The 24763-nt window shown below is 47.0% G+C and overlaps 1 protein-coding gene and 8 non-coding genes across 9 annotated transcripts in view; all 9 read right to left on the minus strand.

The window, feature by feature from the left end:
- The window catches only part of LOC136599461 (uncharacterized), a 139794-nt gene that overhangs the window by 66637 nt on the left and 48394 nt on the right, over positions 1–24763 (minus strand). The gene's annotated exons all lie outside the window — the stretch shown is intronic.
- On the minus strand, positions 2235–2425 carry LOC136599612 (U2 spliceosomal RNA). The gene has a single exon (XR_010789148.1). It is a non-coding gene; the product is annotated as a U2 spliceosomal RNA (small nuclear RNA).
- LOC136599463 (U2 spliceosomal RNA) lies at positions 5083–5273 on the minus strand. Its single transcript, XR_010789019.1, has one exon. It is a non-coding gene; the product is annotated as a U2 spliceosomal RNA (small nuclear RNA).
- On the minus strand, positions 7951–8141 carry LOC136599465 (U2 spliceosomal RNA). Its single transcript, XR_010789020.1, has one exon. It is a non-coding gene; the product is annotated as a U2 spliceosomal RNA (small nuclear RNA).
- Positions 10791–10981, minus strand: LOC136599466 (U2 spliceosomal RNA). Its single transcript, XR_010789021.1, has one exon. It is a non-coding gene; the product is annotated as a U2 spliceosomal RNA (small nuclear RNA).
- LOC136599467 (U2 spliceosomal RNA) lies at positions 13647–13837 on the minus strand. Its single transcript, XR_010789022.1, has one exon. It is a non-coding gene; the product is annotated as a U2 spliceosomal RNA (small nuclear RNA).
- LOC136599468 (U2 spliceosomal RNA) lies at positions 16485–16675 on the minus strand. The gene has a single exon (XR_010789023.1). It is a non-coding gene; the product is annotated as a U2 spliceosomal RNA (small nuclear RNA).
- Positions 19325–19515, minus strand: LOC136599470 (U2 spliceosomal RNA). Its single transcript, XR_010789025.1, has one exon. It is a non-coding gene; the product is annotated as a U2 spliceosomal RNA (small nuclear RNA).
- LOC136599471 (U2 spliceosomal RNA) lies at positions 22172–22362 on the minus strand. Its single transcript, XR_010789026.1, has one exon. It is a non-coding gene; the product is annotated as a U2 spliceosomal RNA (small nuclear RNA).

The following is a 24763-nucleotide window of genomic DNA, read 5'->3' on the forward strand; positions in this document are numbered from 1 at the left end:
GAGCGGCATGGTCATCCGAAGAACTTAAAAACATACAGCAGGCCTTTTTTGCCCGCCCGCCATACATACATACATACCTACAGATTTTATATTTTTTTTACATATATACATTATATATATATATATACATACATACATACATACACACACACACACACACACACACACACACACACACACACACACACACACACACACATACACACATATACACACACACATACAATCTTAAATCTATCTTTAATCTATATCTACAAAATCTGTAAATTAGAAATAATCCATATCTATATTCTACATAATTAATAAAGATAGATAGATAGATAGATAGATAGATAGATAGATAGATAGATAGATAGATAGATAGATAGATAGATAGATAGATAGATAGATAGATAGATAGACTCACATACATGCATACATACATACATACTGTATGCAATTGAGCCAGGTGTTTGGAAGGCTGACGATGTCACTCCTTTGTGATGTCATCAATTTAGAAGCATTAATACCGGGCTTGGCAGCCATTTCAGTCAGTCTCTGCTGCAGCTGGGAGACGGGAGATGGTCTTTATTTCCACCAAGAAGCTGCAGAACTACCAGTAACTGCATCATTTTTATTTTATTCAATATAGGTTTTATTGGTTTCATGGAGGGGGGGAAACTTTTGCCTTATCTCAAAGCAATGTAAAAATAACTTTGACAATGAAACTTAATAAATCAATTTCGAGTTGAACTATATCATGTTTGTCTGTGATATTTTATAAGGTCTACAAACAGGGGAATGAGGGGAGGGTAAGGGGGGGGGGAGTGGTAAGGGAGGGTAGGTATCTATGACACGGGAGAAAGAGAAAATAAAACAAAAAGGGGGGGGGGGGGGCGGGCTCCGGAATTGTTGTTTCTCTTTACAATTGTGGTTTAAACGTGTTACTCACATGTCCCTGTCTGTAACCACTTGGTAAATAGGGGTGAGCTCCGGGCATCTATCCATATCGCCCAGGTGTGATACAATTTATCATAGCCTGACGGCTCATCTAGAAGCCTCGTTCTCTCCATACGCTCTATTTCGTGGATCATTGTTATTTTTAGTGGAGTGCATTTTTTATGCAGCACACAAGGGGGAGACAGCGGCCTACCAAAATCTAGTTGGCTGCTGCTGTGGCTTTCTTTTTTTTAAAAAAAGGTAGGTTCCGTTCTTCCATGGTGAGGAATAGGCAGGGAGGTTCCGTTTTTGCCAGCTGGGGAATGCTTATAGGCAAGGCCTTATCCCTGGTGGTGCATGTAACGTTAGACCACGTTTCAGCATTCAGTCAGTCAGTGGCTGACAAACGAGCTCCATGCAAGTTTACATTAAACAGACACATTTCTTTCTTTACTGTATTGACTGCGGTCTGTAATCGAGCGGTTGAACTGTTTCTGTGTCCATGCATTGAATAAAGCAATACATCCTTGTAAAGTAGACGTCCGTTCGTTGGAGTTCTTTGCTCCCCGAGTGTTGCTCCATCTCTAAACGTTGGCCTGGATCTTCATGGACGAATACTGCCCATCCCACGTGGAGCGTGTATCTCAGCCCGCGTGGAGTGCTGCAGTCCAATGAGGTATTCCGTGCTACATAGCAAGCCTTGGGCCTGTGTGATTGGGGGTCCGCTGCTGTCTGTCCACTCTGAAGCGCGCATCCGGGGCCGGCCGCTTTTCGACTACCAGCGACTGCAGGTCACACACACAGGCTGGTTGGAATGGCCTAGCATTATCCTGATCTGGAGGTGTAACTTGAAGCTGCGGGGCCCGAGTACAAAGTCTGGAACTGGGCCCCCAAACTATAAAGCTTCATTGATAGCATTGGTTTACAATGTGGGGAAGAGAGACTTTATGGGCCCCCTGGGGCTCCGGGCCCCCTGCACATACACCCATGACCCGAATACGTGAAGCATACAGACGCAGGCTGCCAGGATACGCTGTGCCTGCCCGATGTTTCCAACTTGGCTATTAGCGCAGCGGTAGGTACGAACTATAGAGTGCGGCTGCCATATGAACTGGTGTGTGTGTTGTTTTGCTTCCAGTTGTACCTGTGCTGTGCACACTCTGGCAGACGCAGCTGCTCAGTGGATACAATGTTGCGAGCAGACGGGCTGAGTGTCAATCAAAGTGCTTGGGTGGTGGTAGCAGCAGCCGCCACAGCTGCGCTGCACCTCTTGCTCGTCAGTTTTGTTTTTCTGCTTTTGGAAACTGCTGTAGGAAAGGGGGTGCACCGGTCCTGGAGGTACTGCAATACCAGGTCAATGCGTGGAGTGGACAGAGCAAGCTCTTTTTCCAGCTCCCTGTTCTAAAAATCCATTTAATATATGGTCCCCAGATAGGGGACGTATCAGATATTAAACTGATAAGAACAGATACTACACTTGATCTTAGCCAAAAGGCCGAGAAGCGATAACCCGAAATGGGTTTCACCTGTAGCCCGGTCCGCCCAACTCCACTTCCAAGGCTTGAGGCAACACGCTCAGCCAGCACTCTGGGCGCACCCACAATGCACCCAGGCAGCTGGGAGAGCTAGTAAAACTTTCCATAGCCCCGCCCCACGCCTTCTCAACCGCGCCCAGCCTCACACCCTCAGTCCTTCCTCTTGCACCGTGCTCACGCATCCTAGGCTTGCAGAGCCTGCTGCTGCAGGACTCGTCAGCTCCCTACAAACGAGGGTTAAGCCGGCGATGACACTAGAAGCAAGCACTAGTTTGTCTCTGAAGGTGCGTCGGCCGGTCGGTTGGAGGGATCTCTTCGGCCAGCCGCATTTCGAGTAGGGACGGATGGAAACTTTTTACCTAAAATAAGGGAAATTGGCTTCGGCCCCATAGGGCTTTATTGCCTTCCCCTGGGCCAGCATTAGTAGACCCTAGTAAGGAGAATATTAGAGCGGCATGGTCATCCGAAGAACTTAAAAACATACAGCAGGCCTTTTTTGCCCGCCCGCCATACATACATACATACCTACAGATTTTATATTTTTTTTACATATATACATTATATATATATATATACATACATACATACATACATACATACACACACACACACACACACACACACACACACACATACACACATATACACACACACATACAATCTTAAATCTATCTTTAATCTATATCTACAAAATCTGTAAATTAGAAATAATCCATATCTATATTCTACATAATTAATAAAGATAGATAGATAGATAGATAGATAGATAGATAGATAGATAGATAGATAGATAGACTCACATACATGCATACATACATACATACTGTATGCAATTGAGCCAGGTGTTTGGAAGGCTGACGATGTCACTCCTTTGTGATGTCATCAATTTAGAAGCATTAATACCGGGCTTGGCAGCCATTTCAGTCAGTCTCTGCTGCAGCTGGGAGACGGGAGATGGTCTTTATTTCCACCAAGAAGCTGCAGAACTACCGGTAACTGCATCATTTTTATTTTATTCAATATAGGTTTTATTGGTTTCATGGAGGGGGGGAAACTTTTGCCTTATCTCAAAGCAATGTAAAAATAACTTTGACAATGAAACTTAATAAATCAATTTCGAGTTGAACTATATCATGTTTGTCTGTGATATTTTATAAGGTCTACAAACAGGGGAATGAGGGGAGGGTAAGGGGGGGGGGGAGTGGTAAGGGAGGGTAGGTATCTATGACACGGGAGAAAGAGAAAATAAAACAAAAAGGGGGGGGGGGGGGCGGGCTCCGGAATTGTTGTTTCTCTTTACAATTGTGGTTTAAACGTGTTACTCACATGTCCCTGTCTGTAACCACTTGGTAAATAGGGGTGAGCTCCGGGCATCTATCCATATCGCCCAGGTGTGATACAATTTATCATAGCCTGACGGCTCATCTAGAAGCCTCGTTCTCTCCATACGCTCTATTTCGTGGATCATTGTTATTTTTAGTGGAGTGCATTTTTTATGCAGCACACAAGGGGGAGACAGCGGCCTACCAAAATCTAGTTGGCTGCTGCTGTGGCTTTCTTTTTTTTAAAAAAAGGTAGGTTCCGTTCTTCCATGGTGAGGAATAGGCAGGGAGGTTCCGTTTTTGCCAGCTGGGGAATGCTTATAGGCAAGGCCTTATCCCTGGTGGTGCATGTAACGTTAGACCACGTTTCAGCATTCAGTCAGTCAGTGGCTGACAAACGAGCTCCATGCAAGTTTACATTAAACAGACACATTTCTTTCTTTACTGTATTGACTGCGGTCTGTAATCGAGCGGTTGAACTGTTTCTGTGTCCATGCATTGAATAAAGCAATACATCCTTGTAAAGTAGACGTCCGTTCGTTGGAGTTCTTTGCTCCCCGAGTGTTGCTCCATCTCTAAACGTTGGCCTGGATCTTCATGGACGAATACTGCCCATCCCACGTGGAGCGTGTATCTCAGCCCGCGTGGAGTGCTGCAGTCCAATGAGGTATTCCGTGCTACATAGCAAGCCTTGGGCCTGTGTGATTGGGGGTCCGCTGCTGTCTGTCCACTCTGAAGCGCGCATCCGGGGCCGGCCGCTTTTCGACTACCAGCGACTGCAGGTCACACACACAGGCTGGTTGGAATGGCCTAGCATTATCCTGATCTGGAGGTGTAACTTGAAGCTGCGGGGCCCGAGTACAAAGTCTGGAACTGGGCCCCCAAACTATAAAGCTTCATTGATAGCATTGGTTTACAATGTGGGGAAGAGAGACTTTATGGGCCCCCTGGGGCTCCGGGCCCCCTGCACATACACCCATGACCCGAATACGTGAAGCATACAGACGCAGGCTGCCAGGATACGCTGTGCCTGCCCGATGTTTCCAACTTGGCTATTAGCGCAGCGGTAGGTACGAACTATAGAGTGCGGCTGCCATATGAACTGGTGTGTGTGTTGTTTTGCTTCCAGTTGTACCTGTGCTGTGCACACTCTGGCAGACGCAGCTGCTCAGTGGATACAATGTTGCGAGCAGACGGGCTGAGTGTCAATCAAAGTGCTTGGGTGGTGGTAGCAGCAGCCGCCACAGCTGCGCTGCACCTCTTGCTCGTCAGTTTTGTTTTTCTGCTTTTGGAAACTGCTGTAGGAAAGGGGGTGCACCGGTCCTGGAGGTACTGCAATACCAGGTCAATGCGTGGAGTGGACAGAGCAAGCTCTTTTTCCAGCTCCCTGTTCTAAAAATCCATTTAATATATGGTCCCCAGATAGGGGACGTATCAGATATTAAACTGATAAGAACAGATACTACACTTGATCTTAGCCAAAAGGCCGAGAAGCGATAACCCGAAATGGGTTTCACCTGTAGCCCGGTCCGCCCAACTCCACTTCCAAGGCTTGAGGCAACACGCTCAGCCAGCACTCTGGGCGCACCCACAATGCACCCAGGCAGCTGGGAGAGCTATGAAAACTTTCCATAGCCCCGCCCCACGCCTTCTCAACCGCGCCCAGCCTCACACCCTCAGTCCTTCCTCTTGCACCGTGCTCACGCATCCTAGGCTTGCAGAGCCTGCTGCTGCAGGACTCGTCAGCTCCCTACAAACGAGGGTTAAGCCGGCGATGACACTAGAAGCAAGCACTAGTTTGTCTCTGAAGGTGCGTCGGCCGGTCGGTTGGAGGGATCTCTTCGGCCAGCCGCATTTCGAGTAGGGACGGATGGAAACTTTTTACCTAAAATAAGGGAAATTGGCTTCGGCCCCATAGGGCTTTATTGCCTTCCCCTGGGCCAGCATTAGTAGACCCTAGTAAGGAGAATATTAGAGCGGCATGGTCATCCGAAGAACTTAAAAACATACAGCAGGCCTTTTTTGCCCGCCCGCCATACATACATACATACCTACAGATTTTATATTTTTTTTACATATATACATTATATATATATATATACATACATACATACATACATACATACACACACACACACACACACACACACACACACACACACATACACACATATACACACACACATACAATCTTAAATCTATCTTTAATCTATATCTACAAAATCTGTAAATTAGAAATAATCCATATCTATATTCTACATAATTAATAAAGATAGATAGATAGATAGATAGATAGATAGATAGATAGATAGATAGATAGATAGATAGATAGATAGATAGACTCACATACATGCATACATACATACATACTGTATGCAATTGAGCCAGGTGTTTGGAAGGCTGACGATGTCACTCCTTTGTGATGTCATCAATTTAGAAGCATTAATACCGGGCTTGGCAGCCATTTCAGTCAGTCTCTGCTGCAGCTGGGAGACGGGAGATGGTCTTTATTTCCACCAAGAAGCTGCAGAACTACCGGTAACTGCATCATTTTTATTTTATTCAATATAGGTTTTATTGGTTTCATGGAGGGGGGGAAACTTTTGCCTTATCTCAAAGCAATGTAAAAATAACTTTGACAATGAAACTTAATAAATCAATTTCGAGTTGAACTATATCATGTTTGTCTGTGATATTTTATAAGGTCTACAAACAGGGGAATGAGGGGAGGGTAAGGGGGGGGGGGAGTGGTAAGGGAGGGTAGGTATCTATGACACGGGAGAAAGAGAAAATAAAACAAAAAGGGGGGGGGGGGGGCGGGCTCCGGAATTGTTGTTTCTCTTTACAATTGTGGTTTAAACGTGTTACTCACATGTCCCTGTCTGTAACCACTTGGTAAATAGGGGTGAGCTCCGGGCATCTATCCATATCGCCCAGGTGTGATACAATTTATCATAGCCTGACGGCTCATCTAGAAGCCTCGTTCTCTCCATACGCTCTATTTCGTGGATCATTGTTATTTTTAGTGGAGTGCATTTTTTATGCAGCACACAAGGGGGAGACAGCGGCCTACCAAAATCTAGTTGGCTGCTGCTGTGGCTTTCTTTTTTTTAAAAAAAGGTAGGTTCCGTTCTTCCATGGTGAGGAATAGGCAGGGAGGTTCCGTTTTTGCCAGCTGGGGAATGCTTATAGGCAAGGCCTTATCCCTGGTGGTGCATGTAACGTTAGACCACGTTTCAGCATTCAGTCAGTCAGTGGCTGACAAACGAGCTCCATGCAAGTTTACATTAAACAGACACATTTCTTTCTTTACTGTATTGACTGCGGTCTGTAATCGAGCGGTTGAACTGTTTCTGTGTCCATGCATTGAATAAAGCAATACATCCTTGTAAAGTAGACGTCCGTTCGTTGGAGTTCTTTGCTCCCCGAGTGTTGCTCCATCTCTAAACGTTGGCCTGGATCTTCATGGACGAATACTGCCCATCCCACGTGGAGCGTGTATCTCAGCCCGCGTGGAGTGCTGCAGTCCAATGAGGTATTCCGTGCTACATAGCAAGCCTTGGGCCTGTGTGATTGGGGGTCCGCTGCTGTCTGTCCACTCTGAAGCGCGCATCCGGGGCCGGCCGCTTTTCGACTACCAGCGACTGCAGGTCACACACACAGGCTGGTTGGAATGGCCTAGCATTATCCTGATCTGGAGGTGTAACTTGAAGCTGCGGGGCCCGAGTACAAAGTCTGGAACTGGGCCCCCAAACTATAAAGCTTCATTGATAGCATTGGTTTACAATGTGGGGAAGAGAGACTTTATGGGCCCCCTGGGGCTCCGGGCCCCCTGCACATACACCCATGACCCGAATACGTGAAGCATACAGACGCAGGCTGCCAGGATACGCTGTGCCTGCCCGATGTTTCCAACTTGGCTATTAGCGCAGCGGTAGGTACGAACTATAGAGTGCGGCTGCCATATGAACTGGTGTGTGTGTTGTTTTGCTTCCAGTTGTACCTGTGCTGTGCACACTCTGGCAGACGCAGCTGCTCAGTGGATACAATGTTGCGAGCAGACGGGCTGAGTGTCAATCAAAGTGCTTGGGTGGTGGTAGCAGCAGCCGCCACAGCTGCGCTGCACCTCTTGCTCGTCAGTTTTGTTTTTCTGCTTTTGGAAACTGCTGTAGGAAAGGGGGTGCACCGGTCCTGGAGGTACTGCAATACCAGGTCAATGCGTGGAGTGGACAGAGCAAGCTCTTTTTCCAGCTCCCTGTTCTAAAAATCCATTTAATATATGGTCCCCAGATAGGGGACGTATCAGATATTAAACTGATAAGAACAGATACTACACTTGATCTTAGCCAAAAGGCCGAGAAGCGATAACCCGAAATGGGTTTCACCTGTAGCCCGGTCCGCCCAACTCCACTTCCAAGGCTTGAGGCAACACGCTCAGCCAGCACTCTGGGCGCACCCACAATGCACCCAGGCAGCTGGGAGAGCTATGAAAACTTTCCATAGCCCCGCCCCACGCCTTCTCAACCGCGCCCAGCCTCACACCCTCAGTCCTTCCTCTTGCACCGTGCTCACGCATCCTAGGCTTGCAGAGCCTGCTGCTGCAGGACTCGTCAGCTCCCTACAAACGAGGGTTAAGCCGGCGATGACACTAGAAGCAAGCACTAGTTTGTCTCTGAAGGTGCGTCGGCCGGTCGGTTGGAGGGATCTCTTCGGCCAGCCGCATTTCGAGTAGGGACGGATGGAAACTTTTTACCTAAAATAAGGGAAATTGGCTTCGGCCCCATAGGGCTTTATTGCCTTCCCCTGGGCCAGCATTAGTAGACCCTAGTAAGGAGAATATTAGAGCGGCATGGTCATCCGAAGAACTTAAAAACATACAGCAGGCCTTTTTTGCCCGCCCGCCATACATACATACATACCTACAGATTTTATATTTTTTTTACATATATACATTATATATATATATATACATACATACATACATACATACATACACACACACACACACACACACACACACACACACATACACACATATACACACACACATACAATCTTAAATCTATCTTTAATCTATATCTACAAAATCTGTAAATTAGAAATAATCCATATCTATATTCTACATAATTAATAAAGATAGATAGATAGATAGATAGATAGATAGATAGATAGATAGATAGACTCACATACATGCATACATACATACATACTGTATGCAATTGAGCCAGGTGTTTGGAAGGCTGACGATGTCACTCCTTTGTGATGTCATCAATTTAGAAGCATTAATACCGGGCTTGGCAGCCATTTCAGTCAGTCTCTGCTGCAGCTGGGAGACGGGAGATGGTCTTTATTTCCACCAAGAAGCTGCAGAACTACCGGTAACTGCATCATTTTTATTTTATTCAATATAGGTTTTATTGGTTTCATGGAGGGGGGGAAACTTTTGCCTTATCTCAAAGCAATGTAAAAATAACTTTGACAATGAAACTTAATAAATCAATTTCGAGTTGAACTATATCATGTTTGTCTGTGATATTTTATAAGGTCTACAAACAGGGGAATGAGGGGAGGGTAAGGGGGGGGGGGAGTGGTAAGGGAGGGTAGGTATCTATGACACGGGAGAAAGAGAAAATAAAACAAAAAGGGGGGGGGGGGGGCGGGCTCCGGAATTGTTGTTTCTCTTTACAATTGTGGTTTAAACGTGTTACTCACATGTCCCTGTCTGTAACCACTTGGTAAATAGGGGTGAGCTCCGGGCATCTATCCATATCGCCCAGGTGTGATACAATTTATCATAGCCTGACGGCTCATCTAGAAGCCTCGTTCTCTCCATACGCTCTATTTCGTGGATCATTGTTATTTTTAGTGGAGTGCATTTTTTATGCAGCACACAAGGGGGAGACAGCGGCCTACCAAAATCTAGTTGGCTGCTGCTGTGGCTTTCTTTTTTTTAAAAAAAGGTAGGTTCCGTTCTTCCATGGTGAGGAATAGGCAGGGAGGTTCCGTTTTTGCCAGCTGGGGAATGCTTATAGGCAAGGCCTTATCCCTGGTGGTGCATGTAACGTTAGACCACGTTTCAGCATTCAGTCAGTCAGTGGCTGACAAACGAGCTCCATGCAAGTTTACATTAAACAGACACATTTCTTTCTTTACTGTATTGACTGCGGTCTGTAATCGAGCGGTTGAACTGTTTCTGTGTCCATGCATTGAATAAAGCAATACATCCTTGTAAAGTAGACGTCCGTTCGTTGGAGTTCTTTGCTCCCCGAGTGTTGCTCCATCTCTAAACGTTGGCCTGGATCTTCATGGACGAATACTGCCCATCCCACGTGGAGCGTGTATCTCAGCCCGCGTGGAGTGCTGCAGTCCAATGAGGTATTCCGTGCTACATAGCAAGCCTTGGGCCTGTGTGATTGGGGGTCCGCTGCTGTCTGTCCACTCTGAAGCGCGCATCCGGGGCCGGCCGCTTTTCGACTACCAGCGACTGCAGGTCACACACACAGGCTGGTTGGAATGGCCTAGCATTATCCTGATCTGGAGGTGTAACTTGAAGCTGCGGGGCCCGAGTACAAAGTCTGGAACTGGGCCCCCAAACTATAAAGCTTCATTGATAGCATTGGTTTACAATGTGGGGAAGAGAGACTTTATGGGCCCCCTGGGGCTCCGGGCCCCCTGCACATACACCCATGACCCGAATACGTGAAGCATACAGACGCAGGCTGCCAGGATACGCTGTGCCTGCCCGATGTTTCCAACTTGGCTATTAGCGCAGCGGTAGGTACGAACTATAGAGTGCGGCTGCCATATGAACTGGTGTGTGTGTTGTTTTGCTTCCAGTTGTACCTGTGCTGTGCACACTCTGGCAGACGCAGCTGCTCAGTGGATACAATGTTGCGAGCAGACGGGCTGAGTGTCAATCAAAGTGCTTGGGTGGTGGTAGCAGCAGCCGCCACAGCTGCGCTGCACCTCTTGCTCGTCAGTTTTGTTTTTCTGCTTTTGGAAACTGCTGTAGGAAAGGGGGTGCACCGGTCCTGGAGGTACTGCAATACCAGGTCAATGCGTGGAGTGGACAGAGCAAGCTCTTTTTCCAGCTCCCTGTTCTAAAAATCCATTTAATATATGGTCCCCAGATAGGGGACGTATCAGATATTAAACTGATAAGAACAGATACTACACTTGATCTTAGCCAAAAGGCCGAGAAGCGATAACCCGAAATGGGTTTCACCTGTAGCCCGGTCCGCCCAACTCCACTTCCAAGGCTTGAGGCAACACGCTCAGCCAGCACTCTGGGCGCACCCACAATGCACCCAGGCAGCTGGGAGAGCTATGAAAACTTTCCATAGCCCCGCCCCACGCCTTCTCAACCGCGCCCAGCCTCACACCCTCAGTCCTTCCTCTTGCACCGTGCTCACGCATCCTAGGCTTGCAGAGCCTGCTGCTGCAGGACTCGTCAGCTCCCTACAAACGAGGGTTAAGCCGGCGATGACACTAGAAGCAAGCACTAGTTTGTCTCTGAAGGTGCGTCGGCCGGTCGGTTGGAGGGATCTCTTCGGCCAGCCGCATTTCGAGTAGGGACGGATGGAAACTTTTTACCTAAAATAAGGGAAATTGGCTTCGGCCCCATAGGGCTTTATTGCCTTCCCCTGGGCCAGCATTAGTAGACCCTAGTAAGGAGAATATTAGAGCGGCATGGTCATCCGAAGAACTTAAAAACATACAGCAGGCCTTTTTTGCCCGCCCGCCATACATACATACATACCTACAGATTTTATATTTTTTTTACATATATACATTATATATATATATATACATACATACATACATACATACATACACACACACACACACACACACACACACACACATACACACATATACACACACACATACAATCTTAAATCTATCTTTAATCTATATCTACAAAATCTGTAAATTAGAAATAATCCATATCTATATTCTACATAATTAATAAAGATAGATAGATAGATAGATAGATAGATAGATAGATAGATAGATAGATAGATAGATAGATAGACTCACATACATGCATACATACATACATACTGTATGCAATTGAGCCAGGTGTTTGGAAGGCTGACGATGTCACTCCTTTGTGATGTCATCAATTTAGAAGCATTAATACCGGGCTTGGCAGCCATTTCAGTCAGTCTCTGCTGCAGCTGGGAGACGGGAGATGGTCTTTATTTCCACCAAGAAGCTGCAGAACTACCGGTAACTGCATCATTTTTATTTTATTCAATATAGGTTTTATTGGTTTCATGGAGGGGGGGAAACTTTTGCCTTATCTCAAAGCAATGTAAAAATAACTTTGACAATGAAACTTAATAAATCAATTTCGAGTTGAACTATATCATGTTTGTCTGTGATATTTTATAAGGTCTACAAACAGGGGAATGAGGGGAGGGTAAGGGGGGGGGGGAGTGGTAAGGGAGGGTAGGTATCTATGACACGGGAGAAAGAGAAAATAAAACAAAAAGGGGGGGGGGGGGGGGCGGGCTCCGGAATTGTTGTTTCTCTTTACAATTGTGGTTTAAACGTGTTACTCACATGTCCCTGTCTGTAACCACTTGGTAAATAGGGGTGAGCTCCGGGCATCTATCCATATCGCCCAGGTGTGATACAATTTATCATAGCCTGACGGCTCATCTAGAAGCCTCGTTCTCTCCATACGCTCTATTTCGTGGATCATTGTTATTTTTAGTGGAGTGCATTTTTTATGCAGCACACAAGGGGGAGACAGCGGCCTACCAAAATCTAGTTGGCTGCTGCTGTGGCTTTCTTTTTTTTAAAAAAAGGTAGGTTCCGTTCTTCCATGGTGAGGAATAGGCAGGGAGGTTCCGTTTTTGCCAGCTGGGGAATGCTTATAGGCAAGGCCTTATCCCTGGTGGTGCATGTAACGTTAGACCACGTTTCAGCATTCAGTCAGTCAGTGGCTGACAAACGAGCTCCATGCAAGTTTACATTAAACAGACACATTTCTTTCTTTACTGTATTGACTGCGGTCTGTAATCGAGCGGTTGAACTGTTTCTGTGTCCATGCATTGAATAAAGCAATACATCCTTGTAAAGTAGACGTCCGTTCGTTGGAGTTCTTTGCTCCCCGAGTGTTGCTCCATCTCTAAACGTTGGCCTGGATCTTCATGGACGAATACTGCCCATCCCACGTGGAGCGTGTATCTCAGCCCGCGTGGAGTGCTGCAGTCCAATGAGGTATTCCGTGCTACATAGCAAGCCTTGGGCCTGTGTGATTGGGGGTCCGCTGCTGTCTGTCCACTCTGAAGCGCGCATCCGGGGCCGGCCGCTTTTCGACTACCAGCGACTGCAGGTCACACACACAGGCTGGTTGGAATGGCCTAGCATTATCCTGATCTGGAGGTGTAACTTGAAGCTGCGGGGCCCGAGTACAAAGTCTGGAACTGGGCCCCCAAACTATAAAGCTTCATTGATAGCATTGGTTTACAATGTGGGGAAGAGAGACTTTATGGGCCCCCTGGGGCTCCGGGCCCCCTGCACATACACCCATGACCCGAATACGTGAAGCATACAGACGCAGGCTGCCAGGATACGCTGTGCCTGCCCGATGTTTCCAACTTGGCTATTAGCGCAGCGGTAGGTACGAACTATAGAGTGCGGCTGCCATATGAACTGGTGTGTGTGTTGTTTTGCTTCCAGTTGTACCTGTGCTGTGCACACTCTGGCAGACGCAGCTGCTCAGTGGATACAATGTTGCGAGCAGACGGGCTGAGTGTCAATCAAAGTGCTTGGGTGGTGGTAGCAGCAGCCGCCACAGCTGCGCTGCACCTCTTGCTCGTCAGTTTTGTTTTTCTGCTTTTGGAAACTGCTGTAGGAAAGGGGGTGCACCGGTCCTGGAGGTACTGCAATACCAGGTCAATGCGTGGAGTGGACAGAGCAAGCTCTTTTTCCAGCTCCCTGTTCTAAAAATCCATTTAATATATGGTCCCCAGATAGGGGACGTATCAGATATTAAACTGATAAGAACAGATACTACACTTGATCTTAGCCAAAAGGCCGAGAAGCGATAACCCGAAATGGGTTTCACCTGTAGCCCGGTCCGCCCAACTCCACTTCCAAGGCTTGAGGCAACACGCTCAGCCAGCACTCTGGGCGCACCCACAATGCACCCAGGCAGCTGGGAGAGCTATGAAAACTTTCCATAGCCCCGCCCCACGCCTTCTCAACCGCGCCCAGCCTCACACCCTCAGTCCTTCCTCTTGCACCGTGCTCACGCATCCTAGGCTTGCAGAGCCTGCTGCTGCAGGACTCGTCAGCTCCCTACAAACGAGGGTTAAGCCGGCGATGACACTAGAAGCAAGCACTAGTTTGTCTCTGAAGGTGCGTCGGCCGGTCGGTTGGAGGGATCTCTTCGGCCAGCCGCATTTCGAGTAGGGACGGATGGAAACTTTTTACCTAAAATAAGGGAAATTGGCTTCGGCCCCATAGGGCTTTATTGCCTTCCCCTGGGCCAGCATTAGTAGACCCTAGTAAGGAGAATATTAGAGCGGCATGGTCATCCGAAGAACTTAAAAACATACAGCAGGCCTTTTTTGCCCGCCCGCCATACATACATACATACCTACAGATTTTATATTTTTTTTACATATATACATTATATATATATATATACATACATACATACATACATACATACACACACACACACACACACACACACACACACACATACACACATATACACACACACATACAATCTTAAATCTATCTTTAATCTATATCTACAAAATCTGTAAATTAGAAATAATCCATATCTATATTCTACATAATTAATAAAGATAGATAGATAGATAGATAGATAGATAGATAGATAGATAGACTCACATACATGCATACATACATACATACTGTATGCAATTGAGCCAGGTGTTTGGAAGGCTGACGATGTCACTCCTTTGTGATGTCATCAATTTAGAAGCATTAATACCGGGCTTGGCAGCCATTTCAGTCAGTCTCTGCTGCAGCTGGGAGACGGGAGATGGTCTTTATTTCCACCAAGAAGCTGCAGAACTACCGGTAACTGCATCATTTTTATTTTATTCAATATAGGTTTTATTGGTTTCATGGAGGGGGGGAAACTTTTGCCTTATCTCAAAGCAATGTAAAAATAACTTTGACAATGAAACTTAATAAATCAATTTCGAGTTGAACTATATCATGTTTGTCTGTGATATTTTATAAGGTCTACAAACAGGGGAATGAGGGGAGGGTAAGGGGGGGGGGGAGTGGTAAGGGAGGGTAGGTATCTATGACACGGGAGAAAGAGAAAATAAAACAAAAGGGGGGGGGGGGGGGGGCGGGCTCCGGAATTGTTGTTTCTCTTTACAATTGTGGTTTAAACGTGTTACTCACATGTCCCTGTCTGTAACCACTTGGTAAATAGGGGTGAGCTCCGGGCATCTATCCATATCGCCCAGGTGTGATACAATTTATCATAGCCTGACGGCTCATCTAGAAGCCTCGTTCTCTCCATACGCTCTATTTCGTGGATCATTGTTATTTTTAGTGGAGTGCATTTTTTATGCAGCACACAAGGGGGAGACAGCGGCCTACCAAAATCTAGTTGGCTGCTGCTGTGGCTTTCTTTTTTTTAAAAAAAGGTAGGTTCCGTTCTTCCATGGTGAGGAATAGGCAGGGAGGTTCCGTTTTTGCCAGCTGGGGAATGCTTATAGGCAAGGCCTTATCCCTGGTGGTGCATGTAACGTTAGACCACGTTTCAGCATTCAGTCAGTCAGTGGCTGACAAACGAGCTCCATGCAAGTTTACATTAAACAGACACATTTCTTTCTTTACTGTATTGACTGCGGTCTGTAATCGAGCGGTTGAACTGTTTCTGTGTCCATGCATTGAATAAAGCAATACATCCTTGTAAAGTAGACGTCCGTTCGTTGGAGTTCTTTGCTCCCCGAGTGTTGCTCCATCTCTAAACGTTGGCCTGGATCTTCATGGACGAATACTGCCCATCCCACGTGGAGCGTGTATCTCAGCCCGCGTGGAGTGCTGCAGTCCAATGAGGTATTCCGTGCTACATAGCAAGCCTTGGGCCTGTGTGATTGGGGGTCCGCTGCTGTCTGTCCACTCTGAAGCGCGCATCCGGGGCCGGCCGCTTTTCGACTACCAGCGACTGCAGGTCACACACACAGGCTGGTTGGAATGGCCTAGCATTATCCTGATCTGGAGGTGTAACTTGAAGCTGCGGGGCCCGAGTACAAAGTCTGGAACTGGGCCCCCAAACTATAAAGCTTCATTGATAGCATTGGTTTACAATGTGGGGAAGAGAGACTTTATGGGCCCCCTGGGGCTCCGGGCCCCCTGCACATACACCCATGACCCGAATACGTGAAGCATACAGACGCAGGCTGCCAGGATACGCTGTGCCTGCCCGATGTTTCCAACTTGGCTATTAGCGCAGCGGTAGGTACGAACTATAGAGTGCGGCTGCCATATGAACTGGTGTGTGTGTTGTTTTGCTTCCAGTTGTACCTGTGCTGTGCACACTCTGGCAGACGCAGCTGCTCAGTGGATACAATGTTGCGAGCAGACGGGCTGAGTGTCAATCAAAGTGCTTGGGTGGTGGTAGCAGCAGCCGCCACAGCTGCGCTGCACCTCTTGCTCGTCAGTTTTGTTTTTCTGCTTTTGGAAACTGCTGTAGGAAAGGGGGTGCACCGGTCCTGGAGGTACTGCAATACCAGGTCAATGCGTGGAGTGGACAGAGCAAGCTCTTTTTCCAGCTCCCTGTTCTAAAAATCCATTTAATATATGGTCCCCAGATAGGGGACGTATCAGATATTAAACTGATAAGAACAGATACTACACTTGATCTTAGCCAAAAGGCCGAGAAGCGATAACCCGAAATGGGTTTCACCTGTAGCCCGGTCCGCCCAACTCCACTTCCAAGGCTTGAGGCAACACGCTCAGCCAGCACTCTGGGCGCACCCACAATGCACCCAGGCAGCTGGGAGAGCTATGAAAACTTTCCATAGCCCCGCCCCACGCCTTCTCAACCGCGCCCAGCCTCACACCCTCAGTCCTTCCTCTTGCACCGTGCTCACGCATCCTAGGCTTGCAGAGCCTGCTGCTGCAGGACTCGTCAGCTCCCTACAAACGAGGGTTAAGCCGGCGATGACACTAGAAGCAAGCACTAGTTTGTCTCTGAAGGTGCGTCGGCCGGTTGGTTGGAGGGATCTCTTCGGCCAGCCGCATTTCGAGTAGGGACGGATGGAAACTTTTTACCTAAAATAAGGGAAATTGGCTTCGGCCCCATAGGGCTTTATTGCCTTCCCCTGGGCCAGCATTAGTAGACCCTAGTAAGGAGAATATTAGAGCGGCATGGTCATCCGAAGAACTTAAAAACATACAGCAGGCCTTTTTTGCCCGCCCGCCATACATACATACATACCTACAGATTTTATATTTTTTTTACATATATACATTATATATATATATATACATACATACATACATACATACACACACACACACACACACATATACACACATACACACATATACACACACACATACAATCTTAAATCTATCTTTAATCTATATCTACAAAATCTGTAAATTAGAAATAATCCATATCTATATTCTACATAATTAATAAAGATAGATAGATAGATAGATAGATAGATAGATAGATAGATAGATAGATAGATAGACTCACATACATGCATACATACATACATACTGTATGCAATTGAGCCAGGTGTTTGGAAGGCTGACGATGTCACTCCTTTGTGATGTCATCAATTTAGAAGCATTAATACCGGGCTTGGCAGCCATTTCAGTCAGTCTCTGCTGCAGCTGGGAGACGGGAGATGGTCTTTATTTCCACCAAGAAGCTGCAGAACTACCGGTAACTGCATCATTTTTATTTTATTCAATATAGGTTTTATTGGTTTCATGGAGGGGGGGAAACTTTTGCCTTATCTCAAAGCAATGTAAAAATAACTTTGACAATGAAACTTAATAAATCAATTTCGAGTTGAACTATATCATGTTTGTCTGTGATATTTTATAAGGTCTACAAACAGGGGAATGAGGGGAGGGTAAGGGGGGGGGGAGTGGTAAGGGAGGGTAGGTATCTATGACACGGGAGAAAGAGAAAATAAAACAAAAAGGGGGGGGGGGGGGGCGTTCTCCGGAATTGTTGTTTCTCTTTACAATTGTGGTTTAAACGTGTTACTCACATGTCCCTGTCTGTAACCACTTGGTAAATAGGGGTGAGCTCCGGGCATCTATCCATATCGCCCAGGTGTGATACAATTTATCATAGCCTGACGGCTCATCTAGAAGCCTCGTTCTCTCCATACGCTCTATTTCGTGGATCATTGTTATTTTTAGTGGAGTGCATTTTTTATGCAGCACACAAGGGGGAGACAGCGGCCTACCAAAATCTAGTTGGCTGCTGCTGTGGCTTTCTTTTTTTTAAAAAAAGGTAGGTTCCGTTCTTCCATGGTGAGGAATAGGCAGGGAGGTTCCGTTTTTGCCAGCTGGGGAATGCTTATAGGCAAGGCCTTATCCCTGGTGGTGCATGTAACGTTAGACCACGTTTCAGCATTCAGTCAGTCAGTGGCTGACAAACGAGCTCCATGCAAGTTTACATTAAACAGACACATTTCTTTCTTTACTGTATTGACTGCGGTCTGTAATCGAGCGGTTGAACTGTTTCTGTGTCCATGCATTGAATAAAGCAATACATCCTTGTAAAGTAGACGTCCGTTCGTTGGAGTTCTTTGCTCCCCGAGTGTTGCTCCATCTCTAAACGTTGGCCTGGATCTTCATGGACGAATACTGCCCATCCCACGTGGAGCGTGTATCTCAGCCCGCGTGGAGTGCTGCAGTCCAATGAGGTATTCCGTGCTACATAGCAAGCCTTGGGCCTGTGTGATTGGGGGTCCGCTGCTGTCTGTCCACTCTGAAGCGCGCATCCGGGGCCGGCCGCTTTTCGACTACCAGCGACTGCAGGTCACACACACAGGCTGGTTGGAATGGCCTAGCATTATCCTGATCTGGAGGTGTAACTTGAAGCTGCGGGGCCCGAGTACAAAGTCTGGAACTGGGCCCCCAAACTATAAAGCTTCATTGATAGCATTGGTTTACAATGTGGGGAAGAGAGACTTTATGGGCCCCCTGGGGCTCCGGGCCCCCTGCACATACACCCATGACCCGAATACGTGAAGCATACAGACGCAGGCTGCCAGGATACGCTGTGCCTGCCCGATGTTTCCAACTTGGCTATTAGCGCAGCGGTAGGTACGAACTATAGAGTGCGGCTGCCATATGAACTGGTGTGTGTGTTGTTTTGCTTCCAGTTGTACCTGTGCTGTGCACACTCTGGCAGACGCAGCTGCTCAGTGGATACAATGTTGCGAGCAGACGGGCTGAGTGTCAATCAAAGTGCTTGGGTGGTGGTAGCAGCAGCCGCCACAGCTGCGCTGCACCTCTTGCTCGTCAGTTTTGTTTTTCTGCTTTTGGAAACTGCTGTAGGAAAGGGGGTGCACCGGTCCTGGAGGTACTGCAATACCAGGTCAATGCGTGGAGTGGACAGAGCAAGCTCTTTTTCCAGCTCCCTGTTCTAAAAATCCATTTAATATATGGTCCCCAGATAGGGGACGTATCAGATATTAAACTGATAAGAACAGATACTACACTTGATCTTAGCCAAAAGGCCGAGAAGCGATAACCCGAAATGGGTTTCACCTGTAGCCCGGTCCGCCCAACTCCACTTCCAAGGCTTGAGGCAACACGCTCAGCCAGCACTCTGGGCGCACCCACAATGCACCCAGGCAGCTGGGAGAGCTATGAAAACTTTCCATAGCCCCGCCCCACGCCTTCTCAACCGCGCCCAGCCTCACACCCTCAGTCCTTCCTCTTGCACCGTGCTCACGCATCCTAGGCTTGCAGAGCCTGCTGCTGCAGGACTCGTCAGCTCCCTACAAACGAGGGTTAAGCCGGCGATGACACTAGAAGCAAGCACTAGTTTGTCTCTGAAGGTGCGTCGGCCGGTCGGTTGGAGGGATCTCTTCGGCCAGCCGCATTTCGAGTAGGGACGGATGGAAACTTTTTACCTAAAATAAGGGAAATTGGCTTCGGCCCCATAGGGCTTTATTGCCTTCCCCTGGGCCAGCATTAGTAGACCCTAGTAAGGAGAATATTAGAGCGGCATGGTCATCCGAAGAACTTAAAAACATACAGCAGGCCTTTTTTGCCCGCCCGCCATACATACATACATACCTACAGATTTTATATTTTTTTTACATATATACATTATATATATATATATACATACATACATACATACATACACACACACACACACACACACACACACACACACACATACACACATATACACACACACATACAATCTTAAATCTATCTTTAATCTATATCTACAAAATCTGTAAATTAGAAATAATCCATATCTATATTCTACATAATTAATAAAGATAGATAGATAGATAGATAGATAGATAGATAGATAGATAGATAGATAGATAGACTCACATACATGCATACATACATACATACTGTATGCAATTGAGCCAGGTGTTTGGAAGGCTGACGATGTCACTCCTTTGTGATGTCATCAATTTAGAAGCATTAATACCGGGCTTGGCAGCCATTTCAGTCAGTCTCTGCTGCAGCTGGGAGACGGGAGATGGTCTTTATTTCCACCAAGAAGCTGCAGAACTACCGGTAACTGCATCATTTTTATTTTATTCAATATAGGTTTTATTGGTTTCATGGAGGGGGGGAAACTTTTGCCTTATCTCAAAGCAATGTAAAAATAACTTTGACAATGAAACTTAATAAATCAATTTCGAGTTGAACTATATCATGTTTGTCTGTGATATTTTATAAGGTCTACAAACAGGGGAATGAGGGGAGGGTAAGGGGGGGGGGGAGTGGTAAGGGAGGGTAGGTATCTATGACACGGGAGAAAGAGAAAATAAAACAAAAAGGGGGGGGGGGGGGGCGGGCTCCGGAATTGTTGTTTCTCTTTACAATTGTGGTTTAAACGTGTTACTCACATGTCCCTGTCTGTAACCACTTGGTAAATAGGGGTGAGCTCCGGGCATCTATCCATATCGCCCAGGTGTGATACAATTTATCATAGCCTGACGGCTCATCTAGAAGCCTCGTTCTCTCCATACGCTCTATTTCGTGGATCATTGTTATTTTTAGTGGAGTGCATTTTTTATGCAGCACACAAGGGGGAGACAGCGGCCTACCAAAATCTAGTTGGCTGCTGCTGTGGCTTTCTTTTTTTTAAAAAAAGGTAGGTTCCGTTCTTCCATGGTGAGGAATAGGCAGGGAGGTTCCGTTTTTGCCAGCTGGGGAATGCTTATAGGCAAGGCCTTATCCCTGGTGGTGCATGTAACGTTAGACCACGTTTCAGCATTCAGTCAGTCAGTGGCTGACAAACGAGCTCCATGCAAGTTTACATTAAACAGACACATTTCTTTCTTTACTGTATTGACTGCGGTCTGTAATCGAGCGGTTGAACTGTTTCTGTGTCCATGCATTGAATAAAGCAATACATCCTTGTAAAGTAGACGTCCGTTCGTTGGAGTTCTTTGCTCCCCGAGTGTTGCTCCATCTCTAAACGTTGGCCTGGATCTTCATGGACGAATACTGCCCATCCCACGTGGAGCGTGTATCTCAGCCCGCGTGGAGTGCTGCAGTCCAATGAGGTATTCCGTGCTACATAGCAAGCCTTGGGCCTGTGTGATTGGGGGTCCGCTGCTGTCTGTCCACTCTGAAGCGCGCATCCGGGGCCGGCCGCTTTTCGACTACCAGCGACTGCAGGTCACACACACAGGCTGGTTGGAATGGCCTAGCATTATCCTGATCTGGAGGTGTAACTTGAAGCTGCGGGGCCCGAGTACAAAGTCTGGAACTGGGCCCCCAAACTATAAAGCTTCATTGATAGCATTGGTTTACAATGTGGGGAAGAGAGACTTTATGGGCCCCCTGGGGCTCCGGGCCCCCTGCACATACACCCATGACCCGAATACGTGAAGCATACAGACGCAGGCTGCCAGGATACGCTGTGCCTGCCCGATGTTTCCAACTTGGCTATTAGCGCAGCGGTAGGTACGAACTATAGAGTGCGGCTGCCATATGAACTGGTGTGTGTGTTGTTTTGCTTCCAGTTGTACCTGTGCTGTGCACACTCTGGCAGACGCAGCTGCTCAGTGGATACAATGTTGCGAGCAGACGGGCTGAGTGTCAATCAAAGTGCTTGGGTGGTGGTAGCAGCAGCCGCCACAGCTGCGCTGCACCTCTTGCTCGTCAGTTTTGTTTTTCTGCTTTTGGAAACTGCTGTAGGAAAGGGGGTGCACCGGTCCTGGAGGTACTGCAATACCAGGTCAATGCGTGGAGTGGACAGAGCAAGCTCTTTTTCCAGCTCCCTGTTCTAAAAATCCATTTAATATATGGTCCCCAGATAGGGGACGTATCAGATATTAAACTGATAAGAACAGATACTACACTTGATCTTAGCCAAAAGGCCGAGAAGCGATAACCCGAAATGGGTTTCACCTGTAGCCCGGTCCGCCCAACTCCACTTCCAAGGCTTGAGGCAACACGCTCAGCCAGCACTCTGGGCGCACCCACAATGCACCCAGGCAGCTGGGAGAGCTATGAAAACTTTCCATAGCCCCGCCCCACGCCTTCTCAACCGCGCCCAGCCTCACACCCTCAGTCCTTCCTCTTGCACCGTGCTCACGCATCCTAGGCTTGCAGAGCCTGCTGCTGCAGGACTCGTCAGCTCCCTACAAACGAGGGTTAAGCCGGCGATGACACTAGAAGCAAGCACTAGTTTGTCTCTGAAGGTGCGTCGGCCGGTCGGTTGGAGGGATCTCTTCGGCCAGCCGCATTTCGAGTAGGGACGGATGGAAACTTTTTACCTAAAATAAGGGAAATTGGCTTCGGCCCCATAGGGCTTTATTGCCTTCCCCTGGGCCAGCATTAGTAGACCCTAGTAAGGAGAATATTAGAGCGGCATGGTCATCCGAAGAACTTAAAAACATACAGCAGGCCTTTTTTGCCCGCCCGCCATACATACATACATACCTACAGATTTTATATTTTTTTTACATATATACATTATATATATATATATACATACATACATACATACATACATACACACACACACACACACACACACACACACACACACACACATACACACATATACACACACACATACAATCTTAAATCTATCTTTAATCTATATCTACAAAATCTGTAAATTAGAAATAATCCATATCTATATTCTACATAATTAATAAAGATAGATAGATAGATAGATAGATAGATAGATAGATAGATAGATAGATAGATAGATAGATAGACTCACATACATGCATACATACATACATACTGTATGCAATTGAGCCAGGTGTTTGGAAGGCTGACGATGTCACTCCTTTGTGATGTCATCAATTTAGAAGCATTAATACCGGGCTTGGCAGCCATTTCAGTCAGTCTCTGCTGCAGCTGGGAGACGGGAGATGGTCTTTATTTCCACCAAGAAGCTGCAGAACTACCGGTAACTGCATCATTTTTATTTTATTCAATATAGGTTTTATTGGTTTCATGGAGGGGGGGAAACTTTTGCCTTATCTCAAAGCAATGTAAAAATAACTTTGACAATGAAACTTAATAAATCAATTTCGAGTTGAACTATATCATGTTTGTCTGTGATATTTTATAAGGTCTACAAACAGGGGAATGAGGGGAGGGTAAGGGGGGGGGGGAGTGGTAAGGGAGGGTAGGTATCTATGACACGGGAGAAAGAGAAAATAAAACAAAAAGGGGGGGGGGGGGGGGGCGGGCTCCGGAATTGTTGTTTCTCTTTACAATTGTGGTTTAAACGTGTTACTCACATGTCCCTGTCTGTAACCACTTGGTAAATAGGGGTGAGCTCCGGGCATCTATCCATATCGCCCAGGTGTGATACAATTTATCATAGCCTGACGGCTCATCTAGAAGCCTCGTTCTCTCCATACGCTCTATTTCGTGGATCATTGTTATTTTTAGTGGAGTGCATTTTTTATGCAGCACACAAGGGGGAGACAGCGGCCTACCAAAATCTAGTTGGCTGCTGCTGTGGCTTTCTTTTTTTTAAAAAAAGGTAGGTTCCGTTCTTCCATGGTGAGGAATAGGCAGGGAGGTTCCGTTTTTGCCAGCTGGGGAATGCTTATAGGCAAGGCCTTATCCCTGGTGGTGCATGTAACGTTAGACCACGTTTCAGCATTCAGTCAGTCAGTGGCTGACAAACGAGCTCCATGCAAGTTTACATTAAACAGACACATTTCTTTCTTTACTGTATTGACTGCGGTCTGTAATCGAGCGGTTGAACTGTTTCTGTGTCCATGCATTGAATAAAGCAATACATCCTTGTAAAGTAGACGTCCGTTCGTTGGAGTTCTTTGCTCCCCGAGTGTTGCTCCATCTCTAAACGTTGGCCTGGATCTTCATGGACGAATACTGCCCATCCCACGTGGAGCGTGTATCTCAGCCCGCGTGGAGTGCTGCAGTCCAATGAGGTATTCCGTGCTACATAGCAAGCCTTGGGCCTGTGTGATTGGGGGTCCGCTGCTGTCTGTCCACTCTGAAGCGCGCATCCGGGGCCGGCCGCTTTTCGACTACCAGCGACTGCAGGTCACACACACAGGCTGGTTGGAATGGCCTAGCATTATCCTGATCTGGAGGTGTAACTTGAAGCTGCGGGGCCCGAGTACAAAGTCTGGAACTGGGCCCCCAAACTATAAAGCTTCATTGATAGCATTGGTTTACAATGTGGGGAAGAGAGACTTTATGGGCCCCCTGGGGCTCCGGGCCCCCTGCACATACACCCATGACCCGAATACGTGAAGCATACAGACGCAGGCTGCCAGGATACGCTGTGCCTGC

The sequence above is a fragment of the Eleutherodactylus coqui genome, unplaced genomic scaffold (assembly GCF_035609145.1).
Source record: "Eleutherodactylus coqui strain aEleCoq1 unplaced genomic scaffold, aEleCoq1.hap1 HAP1_SCAFFOLD_101, whole genome shotgun sequence".
NCBI lineage: Eukaryota > Metazoa > Chordata > Amphibia > Anura > Eleutherodactylidae > Eleutherodactylus > Eleutherodactylus coqui.